Raw genomic sequence first — 16,672 nt, 5'->3', positions numbered from 1 at the left:
ACATGCCTCAGTTTCCCAAACTCCCTCTCAACAAATAGAACCAGAATCTACCCAGTCGCTCAAGCCAACATCTCAGGAGTCAGTCTGGTCTCAGCGGCAGAGCCGTGGGGAGGCCAGGGGCAGTTCCCACAGCCCTGGCCTGCCGCATAAAGAAAGCCTGTCCCTGGACAAAGCTGTTGGTTAGGCTGGCTGAAAGCATTCCTCATCATGTGCACAACACTTCTCAAAAGCATAATGGTGTTACACCAGAACACAAGAGGAGTCTGTGACGAAATATGTTGGACAAATTCTGGATAAAATAAAGTTAAGCATGTTTCCTACGGATGTCTCGAATTCTTTCATGTGCTGATATTAAACCCAAGCCCCTGAAAAATCATCCACAGGGTGCTGGAGCTTGAGCATCTTCTACTCTTTTAACATGAGATATTTTGGAAGACCCCTTCTAGGAGGAGCTCTTCCACAGAGCACACAGGAAATGTGGCCAGGCAGGTCCTCCCTTCACCTGAAGCTCTGCTGTTCCGACCCTTGGCCCTCTCATGTGGCGCACCTGGACCTAACCACTTGGACCATTTGGTGAGCTCGGTGTTACTCTGTATCTCCTCCTCTGGGAAGCCTCTCCTCCCCTGGGATTGTAGCTGCAGGTGCCTTGGGACCTGTTCCCCCAGGGAGCCCCTCTAAAGCAGCCTGGCCTCTGGTTCTTCTCAACTAGCCTGGGGCCGGTACCGGCGCATTCCGTGGATGTTGGAAGTTGTTGAATGGAGATGACTGGAGTTAAGCAGAAGACATTACAATGTGGTCAATATGTTCTGTATACAAAGCACTGAAATGTGTAACACTGGCTAGAAATAATCCCATAAGGAATAGCACAACTTTGGAACTCTGGTGTGGACACTGCATTTCCAGGCAAGGCCAAGGAAAGAAACTTATTGTGCAAAGGAATCCACCTCTCTGAACGGGAGTCTGGGCTCTCAGAAATGTGACAGCACTGTTTGTGTTTAAGGTAGGTGTGGGAAATACGTTGCTTATAGATACTTACATGTGTGTGTATGTGTGTGTGTGTAGTTTTAACTGATAGGAAAGAGATGTAAGTATTTCCTAATGGCCTTGTTTAATGACTCTTAATTACCTTGTTTCTCTTTCATTGAGAAGGTATTTAATTTTCCCTAGGTGGTGAGGCTCTATCTAAAAATTAGTTCAAACAACAACTCCAATAAATGTAGATTTATTTTTCAGCCTTTCATTAATCATATTCAAAAAGGAATTGAAATCCTCTGCCTAAAGCATTTCTAAATTCTTTTCAATGTAGTTTTTTGATACTTATTTAAAATTACTTGACAGGGTGATCCAAAAGAAGATAATCTATGATCATCTGAGTACCAAGAGAAGTAGCTAGTGTCCCCTATTAAATTTCTTGAAAAGTTTTAACCACTTGGAACAGACACTTAAGAGAAATTGAATTAGGCTCTGGTTGGTAATCAATTTTAAAAAGATCCAATAACTAAGAAAGTAAAATCGCATTGCCCATAAGCCCATCTTCCAAAGATCTATCACAACTTCATGTTTTATTGTCCTTTAAAGAAACTTTGGAATGGCAGCCGGAACAGCTGACACCAAAGTCAATTGGTCTCCATCACTGTTAATGCAATGAGCACTCCCACAGGATGCGGGCCCTCATCTCCAGGCACATCCCAGAACTTTCCAGCAACCATGACCCAATGTGAGGATGAGCGATGTCACGCCACTGCTAGCAGTGCAAGTGTGGCTATGTCTCACTCACCACCCTCCAGGTGGGCAGGGTAGAGCAGGGGAGCATGGGGGGCTCTACCACTTTGAAGCCTCTCTGGAGTCATCTTTTCTTCCTGCCACCTTGGAGCTCAGAATAGCAAGAGAGACAGACAGAGAAACTGCTGTCACCAGCCATCCAGTAGGAAGCGACTGTGAGGGTGTGGTAATATACCCTGTCCTGGCACAGTGCATGGAAAATAGCAGGGCCTCAGTAAATAATTTTTAGAGAATAAGTGAAATTGAGTAAGTGTCCAGGTGTGTTTTTGGAGCTTTGGTCTCATACAGAGCTGGCGGGATGACACCTGTGCTATTCATGAGCTGTGTGACGTGGCGAGTCCTCAACTACCCCAAGACTCCTTATCTTCACCCATAAAGTGGAAAGCATTCCAGCTCCCCTCAGCATGGGGAGAGGGCTGACAAGAAACGTCACGGTGCTCAGTGATCATCTGCATCAGTGGAGCATATCTGGCGTGGGTAGGGGTGCACAGAGGAAGGGAGAACAGGGCACATGTGTCGGGGAAGCTGACAACTGGACAAAGAGCGGACAATCTGGGAATAGGTCAGGTGAAGCACAGCCAAATTTCTCTTCCTGGGTTACCAACTTCAAACATATCTCCATTTCCACCCCCCACCACATATATGTACACACACACACAAAAACACACACCCTCTGACTTCAGAATGCTCTACGATTGGCACTCATACAGTGAATTTTTTTTTAATTCAACTGAAATTTTCCTCATTTGAAAAACTACTGCATCTATATAAACCAAACTCTAGAGGTACAGCCTTGTTTGTGCCCAAGATCAGCTCAGGAGGAGTATGGAATTTGGAGGATGGGGTCATTTGCCTCCCCTGCTTATTGGTGACACATGCATGGACCCTCAGGGCACTTGGCAGTTGTGTCCAGTTCATCATGAGCTCTGGGACTGCAGGTATGGACTGCTCAGCACACAACTCGAGTTCAGCCATGGGGTTCTAAATCCCAAAGTCACAGGAGGCTGCCCAAGGAGTGACTCTTCTCAGGTTGGATCGGCCCCTTACATCCAAACTGGGCCCACTGAGAGTTCTGCAAAAAGGAGCAAATAGGAGCCTGTGAATGATCACACAGTCCTGTTTGTCTGCTCCTCCCAGAGGCCACCAAGGGGCCGTGAGCAGGTCGCTCTCTCTCCCGCTCTGGCAAAGTGCTGGGCCCTCGGATCAGCAGCACCAGCCTCACCTGGGAGCTGGTCAGGAATACAGAACCTTGGCCCACCCAGACCTGGTGAGGCAGCATCTGCACCTTAATGAGACCCCAAGGGCATTGTGGGCATGCTCAGCCTGATGCCACACGCAACGCCCTCACCTGCAGTCAACTTGCGCATCTTAGCCACTTCGTACCCAGGAGAGCTATTTTCTGAAAATCCCCAGTGGAATTGCAGGGCCTCTCCCCCAGGGTAACCATGGCCATGCACATGGAATCCTCCCTGCACTCCCAAGACAGCCTTCCCTCTCCTCAGTGCACAGGTGCACACCAACAAGGAGGGACAGAGCTCCTAAAAAGATTGGATTTATAGCAACTCAGAGGCAGGAGAATTGACTTCATAAGGGAACAGAGCTGTCAAACGCCTAAGTGTCTTTGTTCCAATGCCTTTAAAAATGCATTTCATAAAAACAGAGGCAACTTAAATAATCTCATGTTAGGGAATGAGGGATTTTAGAGAGACTCACCCATGTTTCCACAGGAAGGGTTCCATCCAAAGACAGGCTCTGCTCCCAGGAGAGGCACTTTATGGTGTTCATGAAACATTTCATTTCGGGGGACTGAATCCCAGAAATACCTAACTTCATGAATGTAGGAAATTAGAGAAAGAAGGTCTATTTCAAAGACCAGTGGTCAGATAGGAGACTGAACTCACTTCTAGTGTCCTGGAAACCATGATGTGATCTTCTAGGAAATACGGCTTTAGAGAAGTTAAATTGAAATGGTCTCACCTTCTGAGTCTGGCTGTTGCCGTCACCTGGGAATTCTCAGCATATTCTGAGGAATGCCATCAGTGCCATTTCTCTACCCACTCTATTGATGGGCACCCAAGGCAGAGCACGGGGGACACAGTGGGTTTGATTATGTGCTCATGGGCCAGCCTGGTGGCGCACTGCTACAGTGCGCTGCTTGGGAGCGTGGTGGTGCTCCCGCCGAGGGTTCGGATCCCACATACAGACTGGCCGTTCACTGGCTGAGTGAGGTGCGGGCGCAGCACCGAGGTTTGCGATCCTGTTGCCGGTCGCGGTCCGGTATGGGCGCGACACTGAGGGTTGCAATCCATTGCCGGACACGAAAAAGACAAAAAAAAGGATTATGTGCTCATTAGCTCACATCAGATGTCACCCTCAATTTTGCCTCACATGTATTATTGAACATTCTCCCCTTTGCTCATTTCTTTTTTGAAAATACAGCTGGGCTTTGAGAACCCTGAGACATGTATACAGAACTCACAAAGGCTGAAAAAGTTATATTCCATGTGAGATATTCTCTGGCAAAAGTAAATCTGGTTGCGAGAGCATTCAGTTATAAAGAGAGGCTATATTAGTCAGAGTTCTTCAAAGAAACAGAACCAATCTCTTATATAAAAAGATTTATAGAACTAATTGGCTCAGCCAGGGTGGTGGGGGCTGAGGTCCTCAGCCATGACCCCCCCAACATCCACAACCAGCCAAGCAATGACCACTGAGCACTGCTGGAAACACCCTGGGCTCTCGAGCCGGTGCAGTGGGTGTGAGGGGCTGAGGGCTTCAGCCACACCCCCCTGACATCTATATCCAGCTCAGGAACAACCGAGCCACCACTAGAAGCCCCCTGGTCTCCCCTGCCAGAATGAGGAGGGTTCCACAGGCCTCAACCACGCCCCCCTCCCGCCTCCTCCTCCCACCCTATTTTCCTCCTACTTTCCCCCTTCCCCTTTTCACCCTGGTCCCCCAACTGCTCTGCATCTTAGAATGTACAAAAAAATTAATAAATAAATTTTTTTAAAAAACATATTATATTCTAGAAAGTAAAAAAAAAAAAAAGAAAAAAGAAAAAATGGCTCACATGATTTTGGAGGCTAAGTCCCCTGATCTACCATCTGCAAGCTGGAGACCCAAGACAGCTGATGATGTAAGTTCCAGTCTGAGGGCAGAAGATTGATGTCCCAGTTTGAAAACTGTCAGGCAGAGGGATAGAATTACTCCACCTTTTTCTTCTATCCAGAACCTCAACAGATTGAATGAGGCCCCATCCTCACTGGGAAGGGCCATCTGATTTAGTCAATCTACTGATTTAAATGTTAATCTCATCCAGAAACACTCTCACAGAAACACCTAGAAAATAATCTTTGGCCAAATATCTGGGCACCCTGTGGCCCAGTTATGTTGACACATAAAATTAACCATCACAGAGGCTTAACTGTATTTTCCACTCTAGACCCCAGAGTCACATCTTACAGAGGCAGGAAGTCTCCATAATGACTAGTTCTTTATACACAACTATGATTAGGAGGATCTTAAACTCAGAATTGTATAAAGACTACACAGAGATGTGCTGGACCAGCTGAGTCTGCATTGCAGAATAAAATGTATCACATCATGAATGAAGCAAATTTAAATCAGTTAAGTTATTAAGATGCCCAGCTCAGACCCGGAGCTGTCTCGGTTAGAGTGACTTCCACTAGGAGCTGCAGCAAACCACAGCCACGTTGCTAACAGCAAGGGCAAGGGCATGGGTGATCTCCCATAACCAGGTGACCATGGCTGGCTAGAGTGCAGCCCTCCTACTCAACACCCCTCCTCCTCCCCAGCCTACCCTCACCCCCACTGTTTAGTTTCAGCTGTGCCCACTGCTGAGTGTGGAATCACTCTCAGGTGAGAGCCAGCCTCACCTAGGCATGTAAATGCTTCAAGCCAGAGAGGGGCTTCCCTCCTCCTCAGGGCCCTCGCTCAGAGCTAAGGCACTTTCCACCAGCTCTGCAGGTGCCCCCAGGTCACTTGGCCAGAGTGGATTGCAGGCTGGAGCCTACACCAGCCAGAGGCAAGAGGCAAATGGGGTAGGGATGGAAAGGGGCCATACCTGCAAAGCATGTGGCTGTGTGAGGAAACACAGGCCAGCATGGGCTCCGCAGACAGTGAGGCTGGGTTTCCACTCACACAGAAGGGAGAGCGGAGGGCCAGGGAGACCACAGGCTGAGGTCACCGGTGCTGACAGCAGGAATCTCTCTAAATCTAGGAGCGGGCTGCTGCTTAAGCCCACTAGTCTTCTATTCCCTTATCAGGAAAATAAGGGCCTGTGTGTTGCTTTGCCTCCCACGGATTTGTCACCCCTTTTCTCCTGGGTGACGGAGTCTCCAAAGATTACTCAAAACCCATCTCTTCTGAGCAGTGAGAAGCCTCAAAAAGGGGTTAATGTCTCACAACCCTCAAGAGCGAGGTATTCCTTCCATTTGGGAAATTAACCACAAATTGGGGCTCTCTTCCTGCATTTATTCTCCAGACCAGCAAGTTACAGGAAGAGACATAGGTGGGGCTTTTGCTAAGTACAGTTTAACAAGTTTAACAATAGAAGCTGGTAACATTCAGTAAACACAAGTCAGATGACATTCTATTAGGTAATTAAGTGATCCACCAACAACGGCTTGATCTAGCAAACATTCCTTCTCCCTCCAGCAGCTTCCCAGTATCTTTACATATCAATCAGTAACTTGTCTGTCTTTGAGCCAGCAACCTTGCTGTGTTACAACTCTTTCTCTTACAAAGAGACTCAATAGCCTGGGGAAAATTTCCTGGTTTTTTGTAAGGTCAATATTTGAAACTGCAAGGCTTTGGAAAACCAGGCCCTGTGAAGTACATTTGCTTTATGAATACTCCACACTTGTGAGGATTGGCTATGATAATGTAGGAAAACTGATGCTGGTTCATGGTGAACATGCATTAAATCACGGTTCCAAGATCATTATTTATGCTGCAATTTTGCGGCCACCAAGAAGACCCCATCCAAAAGAATGTCTGTTATTACCCTGATCCCTTGATTATTTTCTACCTTCTTGCTGAAGCCTAGAATCTCTTTGCCAAGGGACAAAGTTTTCCACAATCTAACTAGGCATGAGGCTGGACATAGAAACCCCCACAATGAGAGCTGTCATTGCCAGCACATGCTCAGAGAGAGAAATAAACCAAACTGATGACAATGGCCAGAGCCAGCTCTCAAGGGAGCCCGGCCTTCTCCACTCATGGGCATACTCTTGTTCTGGACACAGTGATATCACACCCTTGCCTGAACACAGACTGCTAACCAGGGCTCAGATGAGACTAACCGGGCACAGAGAAGGGCAGAGTCTGGGCATCCTCAGGAGGAAGGACAATGCTAGGGTGGCTGAAGACCAGCTCGTACATCGGGCTGCCTGGTGGGACTTGCCCCTGCCCCAGGCTCTCCATCTCTGTGGCTGGTCTTGGTCTGTCCACATCCCCTTGCTTCTGGAGTCCAACAGACTAGTGTGATGTGGCCACAGTCCAGAGAGGCCCTGCCTACCGCTGGGCCTGCCCAGAGCAGCCCTGAGCCAGGCACTGGGAGCTCTGCCTGGCACCTGCTCTAGCCTCCCAGGGGCTTGTCTCTGGAAACCTCCCTGCCTGTCCTGTGCCAGGTCCTCACAGTGAGAGCCAGGAGCAGGAGTCTGATGCTCCAGGGCCAGGCAGCTGAGGACTAAACCCACCTGCATCCTGGCCAGCCCCTGTCTTGGGACCCCCTAAATCCTCTAAGCCTTGGCTTCTGCTTATGTAAAACGGAGACTGATGGTCCCTTCCTCAAGAATCTGGTATAACGTATATGTGAGAGGCTGGCCGGCTTGTAAACAGCATGGTCAAGGGTTCAGAGCCCCAGCCAGCCACTAAAAGACTAAAAAATGTAAAGAGGAAAAAAAAATATTTACTTGAAATGGCACGAACAATGTGCTTTATGGCTGCTGGGCATACGTTAGTTCTCCGCCATTGCTGAGGCCAGGCCCCCAGACCTTCTGACTATGGGCTGCTCCCTGATCTTCCCCCTGCCTGCTACAGCCTGCACCTGGAGGGCTGGGCTTCCAGGCCAGTATCTGTGGCCCCGGGATCCTAATGCTTCCATCAGAGAAGTACCTCCAAAACCCAGGTGCCACAGGTTGGGCTTTCCATCACGACAGCTTGAGGCCACAGAGGGAAGCACTGCCCTCTGCAGCCTTGTTCCTCGGGAGGGGGAAGCTCATTGAGTTTCTAACAGCTCAGTAGTAGCAAAGCCAACTTTTTTCCAAGGCTATGCAGTCGGGCACATCTTGCGTCCATTCTCAGCCATTTACGCTACATGCTTCCCCCGCTGACGCTGCCTGCTCCTTGGTTGAATGTGTAAACCATAAGTAAACACTATTTCAGAGCTAGTCTGAAGGGCAAATAGATGATGCAGTCAGAGCACCAGAAGCACCCTCCCCGTGGCCCTCCCAGGGCAGCAAGGCCACCTGGATGCAAGGGCAAGGGTCTCCATGGGTCAGGACCCCTCCGACCTGCCCCTCCTCCTCCTCCTAAGGCCTAGGGGTGCAGTGCAAAATCACCCTCTCTTTTCTGTGAGAATTGGAGCAGAATAGTGGGACCCTCCAGAGAAAGGGAATACAGAGAGCATGAGGAGGATGGCCCCGTGTCTGCTGCCAGGCCTGCCGTGCCCACGGCCGGCTCAGTTCCGCAAGGCTGCAGCAGGGCTCCCTAATCAGCCCAACAGGAAAATCAATAAACACTCACAGAGACATGATGGGAGAAGTGCTTTCAAGCCTGCTCTTTGAAAATCAGCGTGCAATCTTTTGTCATTTTTTGCTGATTATGAATCTGTATTCATTGCAGAAAATTAGGAAATAAGGAGTAAGACAAGGAAGAAATAAAGCTATCCATAAGTCTCCTACCTGGAGGAAACCATTGTTAACAATTCAGCACTTTCCTTCTGTTCTTTTTTTTTTGACGGTGGAATTATATGGAATATTTAGTTTTGTACCCTGATTTTTCAGTCAATCATTTATGCTACCATATTTTTATTTCCTTAGAAACACGACCTCTAATAGCTGTGCAATGTTACACTGAGTGGATATTTTTGCTAATCCCTCATTGTTAGATGTGGGTTGTTCCCACTATTACAAACAGCAGCACAATGGCCATTCTTCTCCACTTCTCCAAAGCATCTTCAGATCACTGTGGCCATCCTTGTAGCTGGTCATCCCCGTCCACTTCCTCATCCTCCAGGCTGCATCCCCAGCTGCAAGGGGGAGTGCGTGTTACTAAGCTCGGATAGGACCTCAAAACCTGCCACACACTCCTCCCCTTAGCAACCACACATCTACAGTGGCAGAGCCTGTATCAGCCAAGGTCCCTGAATGACCACATGGAAAGCGCTGCCCTGCAGATCTGTTCAGCAGCCCAGGAGAGCCGTGTGACTGAGAATAAACTTTTGCTTTGTTGAGGCACTACATTTTGGGGGGATTCATTGTGCAGCCACAGCTAACCACAGCACTATCCAAGCTCCACCCCCAGCACCTGCCTCCTCGGGAGTTTTCTGCAATTAAGCCGTGCACAAGTCTTCCTTCAGGCCCTTAGCACGATGTGAGCACCCACCCGCAGGGCAGTACATTTCACCTGAGCCTCAGATTTGAGCTTGGCATGGTGCTAGGACAGCAGATGAAACAGCTCCCTCCTGCTTTTCTCCTCTCTCTTGTTGCCCTGCCCACCCCGTTCACCTTTCCTGACAACAGTGGGTTTTTCACATTTGCATTCCCAGCCACTGGCCGCGCCGTCAGTGAATATTTATCGAATAACTAAATGAGATGCGAGTGTCTTGCCCTGAGGTCCAAACCAGCGGGAGATGAGCCTGGGGTCGCAAGGCTTTGCCATGCTCTGCTTCCTTCCCCCAGGCCTGCCCGAGGGGGCAGGTGGCCTTAGGGGAAGAGCTTCGGCATGTCCTGCATCTCTCTGAGTCCCAGCATTGTCCTGACCCCTCAAGACACACACGCATCCAGGGACCACAGAGAGCTGACCCAGAATGCGCCTGCACTGAACAGTCGCGTTGCCCAGGTTGGAGCCATCTCCACTTCCTTGTGCATCTGTTTGCCTAGTGCCATGCCCAGGGTGGAGTCTCCTGCAAGGCCCTAGAACCAAAGGCCCACCCTCAGCTGTGCCCATCCAGAGGCCCCAAGGTCTCCTGGGCTCCCCGTCTCTGCCCTGTAGTTAGGGCCCCGGGCTGCTGTCTGTGTCCCGCCTGGCCCAGACCTCACCAGGGTATGAGGGAGGTAATGGTGGGCAAAGCCTGTCAGGAGGGAGGGCTGGCTGGAAGACAGATGGCAAACAAGGAAGCGTATCCTCTCCTGTCTGGCAGTAATGAACAAGCAGGGGTGGGCAGAGGCAGAGGCGTCTGTAGATTGGTCCTCTTTAACAAGGTGACATTGAGCAGAAAAGGGAGCGAGAATGGGAGAGAATGTAACAGGACCTCCCAGGGCTGGGGACGGGTGTGGCAGACACAGAGCAAGGGCAAAGGCCCTGCAAGACAAGGTTGTGTGCTGTGGACATAAGGGACAGAGAAGGGACCAGAGCAGCTGGAGCAGCAAGGAGGGCCCCAGGGCAGGAGACAGTGGGAGGCAAGCAGGGCAACGGGGCAGACCCAGTCGGGCCTTTGAGGAGGCCCTGGAGGGCCAGGAGGGTCTGGCCCCAAGGGCTCTTCCACACAGATGCTTTGGGCAGCAGGTGATGGCAGCAGCAGGGTCCTGGCAGCAGAGGAGATGTGTGGACCAGGACCATGACAGGCAGTGGAGAGAGGCGTTGGGTACGAGATCCACACTGAGGGAAAAGGCCTTTGCTCCAAGGCAAAGAGGGCTGCCCTGGGGACGGCCCCTGAAGAGAGGTGAACTGGAGAGAAGAGCCACCACCCGCACACACACACACGTTAGCAGTGTTGGAGGCCTGAGGGGACAGTGGGGCACTTGGTCTCCCTTAGGCACGTCCGCTGCTAAGTGGTGACTGTGAGAGAGAATCTCACAAAATCATCGCCACTCTTGGGGGCTTGACAAACAACACCCAGGTTAATACAGACACACGTGTGTGTGTGTGTGTCTGTGTGTCCCAAAGTGCACAGACAGGAATCCACCCCACCTCCCAGGACAGAGACAGACAGCCCAGGAGGATGTGACAGGGTAATAATGACAAAGTCACTTCATTTCCTCCTACTCGTTCCCTCCAGGCAGATGGAGCGAGAGATGGCAGGACCTGGCCCCTTGTAGACCCCCAAAACTAGTCTCTATAACCCAAGGAGAAATCCAAAACACCACTGCATGCTTATTACCCGCCCTTAAATTTCTCTTTCATTTCACACCCAACAGGCCAGATGGTCACTGGTGTATTATTACTTTGACATACATGGAATGCAATCTCACCTCACATCAGTCACAAAGATGCTAACCCCTAATGTGTGCATGAGAGGAGATGCAACACAGTACGGTACAGTACTGTACAGTACAATACACCACAACATGGTACAGGACAACACTGTACACCACAGTACAATATAATACAACACAGTACAGTACAATATCATACAATACAATAACTATACAGCTTTGAGGAAAAAAAGGACACACATTCCAATTCTGTGACTTTGAGCAAGCTTCTTAATCTCTCTGATCCTCAGTTTATTCGTGTGGAAAATGGGGACAACAGAACCCACTTCACGGGTTTGTGGCTCAATTCTCTGCTGTTTATGCTTCTCTGGGGCAAGACCACTCACCACAGTGGAAAGGACTTTTCAGAGGCAAGCCACATCTTTCAACAATATTTATGAGATTGTCACAAAGTGATACAGAAATATTCACAAATATTTCTGGCCTCCTGATACCTATATTTCACAGCAAGCTGTGGATGCAGTTTTGGCTACACGGAAAAATGATTCTGACATGATTATTAAACTCGTGGAACAACTTTTTCCACATTTATCCACCCATGAGGCCTCAAAGGTCCTCCAATAAAAGATTCTCTGCAATGTTCAATCCCCCTCCCAGGCTGTCCACCCTGCATGTGGTACGTGCTCCATGAGTGGTCGTCCCTCATACCCAGGCAGCCCACCCACCATGGGGCAGCAGTGAAGGAAGAGGACGGGGAAACAACAGAGAGGGCAGGAGCTGCAGCTGAACCAACCCGGAGTCCTGAAATTCTGCACTTCAGTGCAGCACTGCCTGTTTGGCTGCCCTGCTTGGCTGCCCAAATGGTGCACACAGCTCGGCTGGGAGAACTGATGCTCAGGCCAGAGAATGAGCAGCTGCCTTCTGGTGAGGTCCACAGAGCCCCCAGACACCTTCAGCTGGGGCTCCTTCTCCAAATGACATGGGTCTGGATGAAGTGGGTGTGAGGGGCTCAGAGTCCAGCCCTGACTGTCAGCATGGGGACCCCTAAGATGCAGCTCTCAGGCAGATTCTGGGCGCTCTGCAGAGAAAACTTCTCCTGCTCCTGAGGCCAAGCCTGCTGCTAGCAAGAGAGCTGCAGACCTGGAATGTGCTGTTTGGGACTTCACGAATTGTATAGCCCAACAAGGCCTGTCCCAGGAAGGACAGGCTGAGTCTCGGGGAATGTTGTGGGGTGGCACTGTCCACAGGACCCACAGGACCGACTGCTCAGCTTTTACTCCTTGGACACTGTGGCCAGTACCAAAGCTGCCCTTTAGCAGATCTGCCCTAGGGGGGCAGACATCTGTCTAGCTCAAAGGCTCACCAAACCCACTAGTGCCACTGAGGCCTGCCAACACCGTGGGACAGACTGGGGCTCCCATGCCTTGCCCAAAGAGGTACGTTGTGACTAACGTTATAAAGGCAGAATACAATCTCGCCTCGTGATATTTTATAGTCTCTGAACTCAGCTCAGCATTTTCCTGTCTCCTACCCCTCATCACAACAGTTCACCCAGTGACAAGCAGACACAGGTGGCGAGGGAGACAGCGGAGGCAGTGCTGACATGGAGCGAGGAGGTCTCAGCATCAGGGACTCCTGGTCCTGGTGACACAGGCACCACCATCACCAGGGCCTCTGCAGACCTCTAGGGTCCTCCCCAGGCCTGGTCTCAGCTATGACTGATGTACGCCTCAAACAAAGCTCCTGCAAAGATGAAGGAGAAACGCACAAGGCTGATGCCTGCGGCCGCCCAGGAATCTATACATTCAGTGAGAGAATGTGCAGGCACCTGCTGTCATGGGCCTGGCCCTGCAGAGACACCCACCAAAGGCATTTCATCCAGGAGCCACCACTGAAACAGGCCTCCTCAGTTGCCAGTGAATCCCAGGCCACATTTTTCCTTTTTTCTTTATCCAGAAGGAAACTCCAACTGACTCACAGGACAGGCCCTGGGGTGCGCATTTTGTGTGTGGACACACCTAGCCCCCACACTGTTGTGGGTCCAGCTTATTTTCTCTTTGCTCACACCTTCGGTTTGTCTGCTGTTATCCTGTTGGGTTAGAAACACCTCTCTGTAAGGTGTGTTGAATCTCTCTGCATAGGAGGTGAGGCAGAACCCGCAGCTGAGCGACAGGTAGCAGTGTGTAGTAGGAAGAGACGAGAGCCCTGGCTGGTGGCCCCAAGCCTGTGAAAGCCACCATGTGGGGATATATACGCACAGGTTCTAAGGGTCCAGGATGGAAGCACTAGAGGCCCCTCTGGCTACACAGGGCTTGGCTCTGGTACCAGAAAGATTTGAAGGGCAGCCAGGAAAAAAGGAACAGGACTCAATCGGAGGCAGAACCAACCCAAACAAGGAAGGCCATGTGAAAATCTTTGCTGGGGACCCCCCAGCATCCCCAGGGACAGTGAAAGTCCCACTGGAAGTGTTTGAGCAGATGGGTCTCCCTCAGCAGATTCTGACGTCCCCCTGCAGGTGAGGCAGCCAGAGATCCCCAGACGGGATATGACTCATCCACGCCTCACCGTTAAGTCATGGTCCCCAGCCAGTACCCAGCCCCTCCTTCCACAAGACCCCACATGGACCACTCACCTGCCCAGAGCCCAGCCTGCCTGCTGCCTACCCAGGCTCCCATTCTCTGGGAACACCCAGCATTTGCCATCCCCACAGGAAACAGAATTCATTCCAGTTGGCTCCAGTGAAGGGCTGACATACTAGGCGTGGATGGGCCCTAAGGGGCCAGTCCAGGGGAGCCTTAACCTTCTTGGGCTGGGCAAGGAAGCACCTGGGAACAGAGCTCAGCAGGGAGGGGATGGGGAAGAAATGCCCCAACGCTCTCTCCTCCCACCCTCAACTCCTGCCAGTGCCTCCCACTGGCCAGACCCACCTGGAAGCCAATGGGCAAGGGGGCCCTGGGATGTGTGCACAGTCCCCTCCCAGACTCAGAGCGGGGCAGAGAAGAGAGGAGGGAAAGAAAAATGACCAGTATTCTGACAAAGAGCACCTTTCCTGAGACTTACAGCAAGCATTTATTTATAATTATTTCAGTTCATCCTCACAACAATCCCAGTGATGTAGAGTCATTAACTCCTTCTCACAGTAAGTTAAACTGAGGCAGAGAGGCACGGTGACCTAGCCAGGGGCTCAGCATCCCCACCCAGTTCCCTCCTGTTTGTCTTGGGAAAGGGACACCACCATGGGGAATGGGGTGCCTTCTCCGAAGAGTGCACAGCATGGCAGCAGCACACAGTGTGGCAGCACACAGGACAGTATGGAGGGCATGGGTTGTGAGGCGGGGACTGAGGGATTCATAGGGCTGTGCCAGGGAGGGGCAGCAGGACACCAGCAGGAGCATGGAGGGCTCGGTGGCAGGAGGTGATGCTGGAGAGGGCTCAGTAAGTGGCACCTGGGGTCTCTCCCTGGACAAGGCCAGCTCCATTCCTGAGCCCAGAGTTCAGCCACATTTTTGCTCAATTACTTATTAAATACAGTCTGATTCACTTCCACAGGGAAGGAATCAAAAACCAGCAGATATTGGAGCCAAATAAGATCGTGTCCACGCAATGCCCCTTTCTCTGCACATCCATTGCTGTGAGTGGGTGTGTGTACCCGCCATGCATGTAATCTGAGTGTGTGTCCGATATATGTGTGTCTCCGTGTCAACATGTGTGCACATGGATTCACATACGTGTGTTGCACATTTATATGTGCTCTCTCCTCCCACTGCAGGACCTTGTGCCTCACTCCATCAACACAACCCCCACCTCTGCACCAAGGGCAGCTTCAGGACAAGCTGGTTCATGATCCCCATTCCTGCAGCCAGAGGCCTTGGCTCCTGGTTGCATTAAACCCCACCAAGACACTGGCCCCAAACTACCAAAGGTCAGTCATATAGGATGGCAAGGCACATGTGATGGCCTCATGTGGACACATTCAAGGGGTGGAAGGCAGAGGGAAAGATGGCCCCACTGGAGCTCAAACAGCCATTGGGGTGGTGTGGGGTGAGACAAGTACAGCCTTGGATAGCAGAGTCACTGTCACCAGCACGAGAGATCAAGTGACATGAAAACTGCAGAAGCTCCAGCCTCTCTGGCAACTACCACAAGACAGTGGAAGACCTTACACAGGTCCTAAGCAGAGGCTACACGGGGCAGTGGCCTGAGGTCACACCCTGTCCCACCACTTCTCACCGTGTGAGACAAGACAAGTGGCACCTTCTCTCTGAGACTGAGCTGTAGAGACAGCCAGGACTAGGTGAGGGCAGCCTCCCACGAAGACCACTTCCTTCCACTCCACACTGCCCTCCACTGAGAAACTGACCACCTGTGAGTCAGACCATAGACCCAAGTGGCCTGGAGGTCTCTGGAGGTAGGCCCAGGTGTGCGGGTCAGGCTCTCTTCTTCTCTGGTCAACCCAACGAGGTTGTTGAGCAGCTTAGAGGAGTCTAGACAGGATGGCTCAGTAGGATGGAAACAGTTTTGGGAATCAAACCTGGCTTTCCATCTACAATTTGGAAATTGCCTCGAGCAAACTATCCAATCCTCTATGCCTTGGTTTCCTCAATGTAAGATGTGGTGCAGCAAGCGGGATTTTCCAAACTGCCTCTGGGGCTTCCTCTGGGCTGTCTGGACAATGAGCCAGGTGGGACCAGGTACCCGACTGATCCCAGTGGGAGGGTTTAGCCCAGCTCACCTTCCTTCCAGACTCAGAGTCCCCAAGGGCTGGGCAGCTGGTGGCCCCAGACAGCTCCGATAAACATGTGGGACCCCAAACCCAGACCAGTGAGGACCAGATGTGTTTGCTTAAGCCCACAGAGAAGGCTGCCCTCACATTTGCCCTACAGAGGGCCATCAGCCAGGCAGGGCTCCCTCCACGGGAGGAAGCAGCACCTCAGCTTCACAGTGACAGGCAGGGAAGGTCCTCACCAGCAAGGACCAGGACAGGAGCCAGAGCAGCACACAAAACAGACAGAAACTTAGTCCTCATGCAGATTATATTCTACTGACAGGAGACAGACAACAAATTAATTAAGAGATTTAACATGACAGATCATCTAAAGTCCTTAGGGGGAAAATATAGCAGGGAATATTGGCACAGGGATGGGTACAGATGCAAATACAGGTCTATCTCCAGGGCTCTCTGTGAACTCAGCTCACTGAAATAGTACCTCGGGACTTCTGCATTTGGCTGGCCTGCACGTCCACTGGCCAGAGCACAGTCCTCCATAGCTTTGGATCAACAGAACTGAGAAAGGCAGGACCTTACCTGACTACGCTCAGACAAATGTCAATAAGTGCCTCCTTCTCATACAAATCCTCTAATTTGGTAGCACGTTGAAGCATTCCAATATCCCAGTCATTTCCCTTCCTATTTGTAAATCAGCACCCTAAATGGTGCTGCTTCAGTGAGCTGGTAACAAATGCACTTAAAATGCATTCTCTCGCTC

The sequence above is a fragment of the Galeopterus variegatus genome, unplaced genomic scaffold, assembly GCF_000696425.1.
Source record: "Galeopterus variegatus unplaced genomic scaffold, G_variegatus-3.0.2 Scaffold1964, whole genome shotgun sequence".
NCBI classification, from domain to species: Eukaryota; Metazoa; Chordata; class Mammalia; order Dermoptera; family Cynocephalidae; genus Galeopterus; species Galeopterus variegatus.
This window is presented reverse-complemented; position numbering follows the sequence as displayed.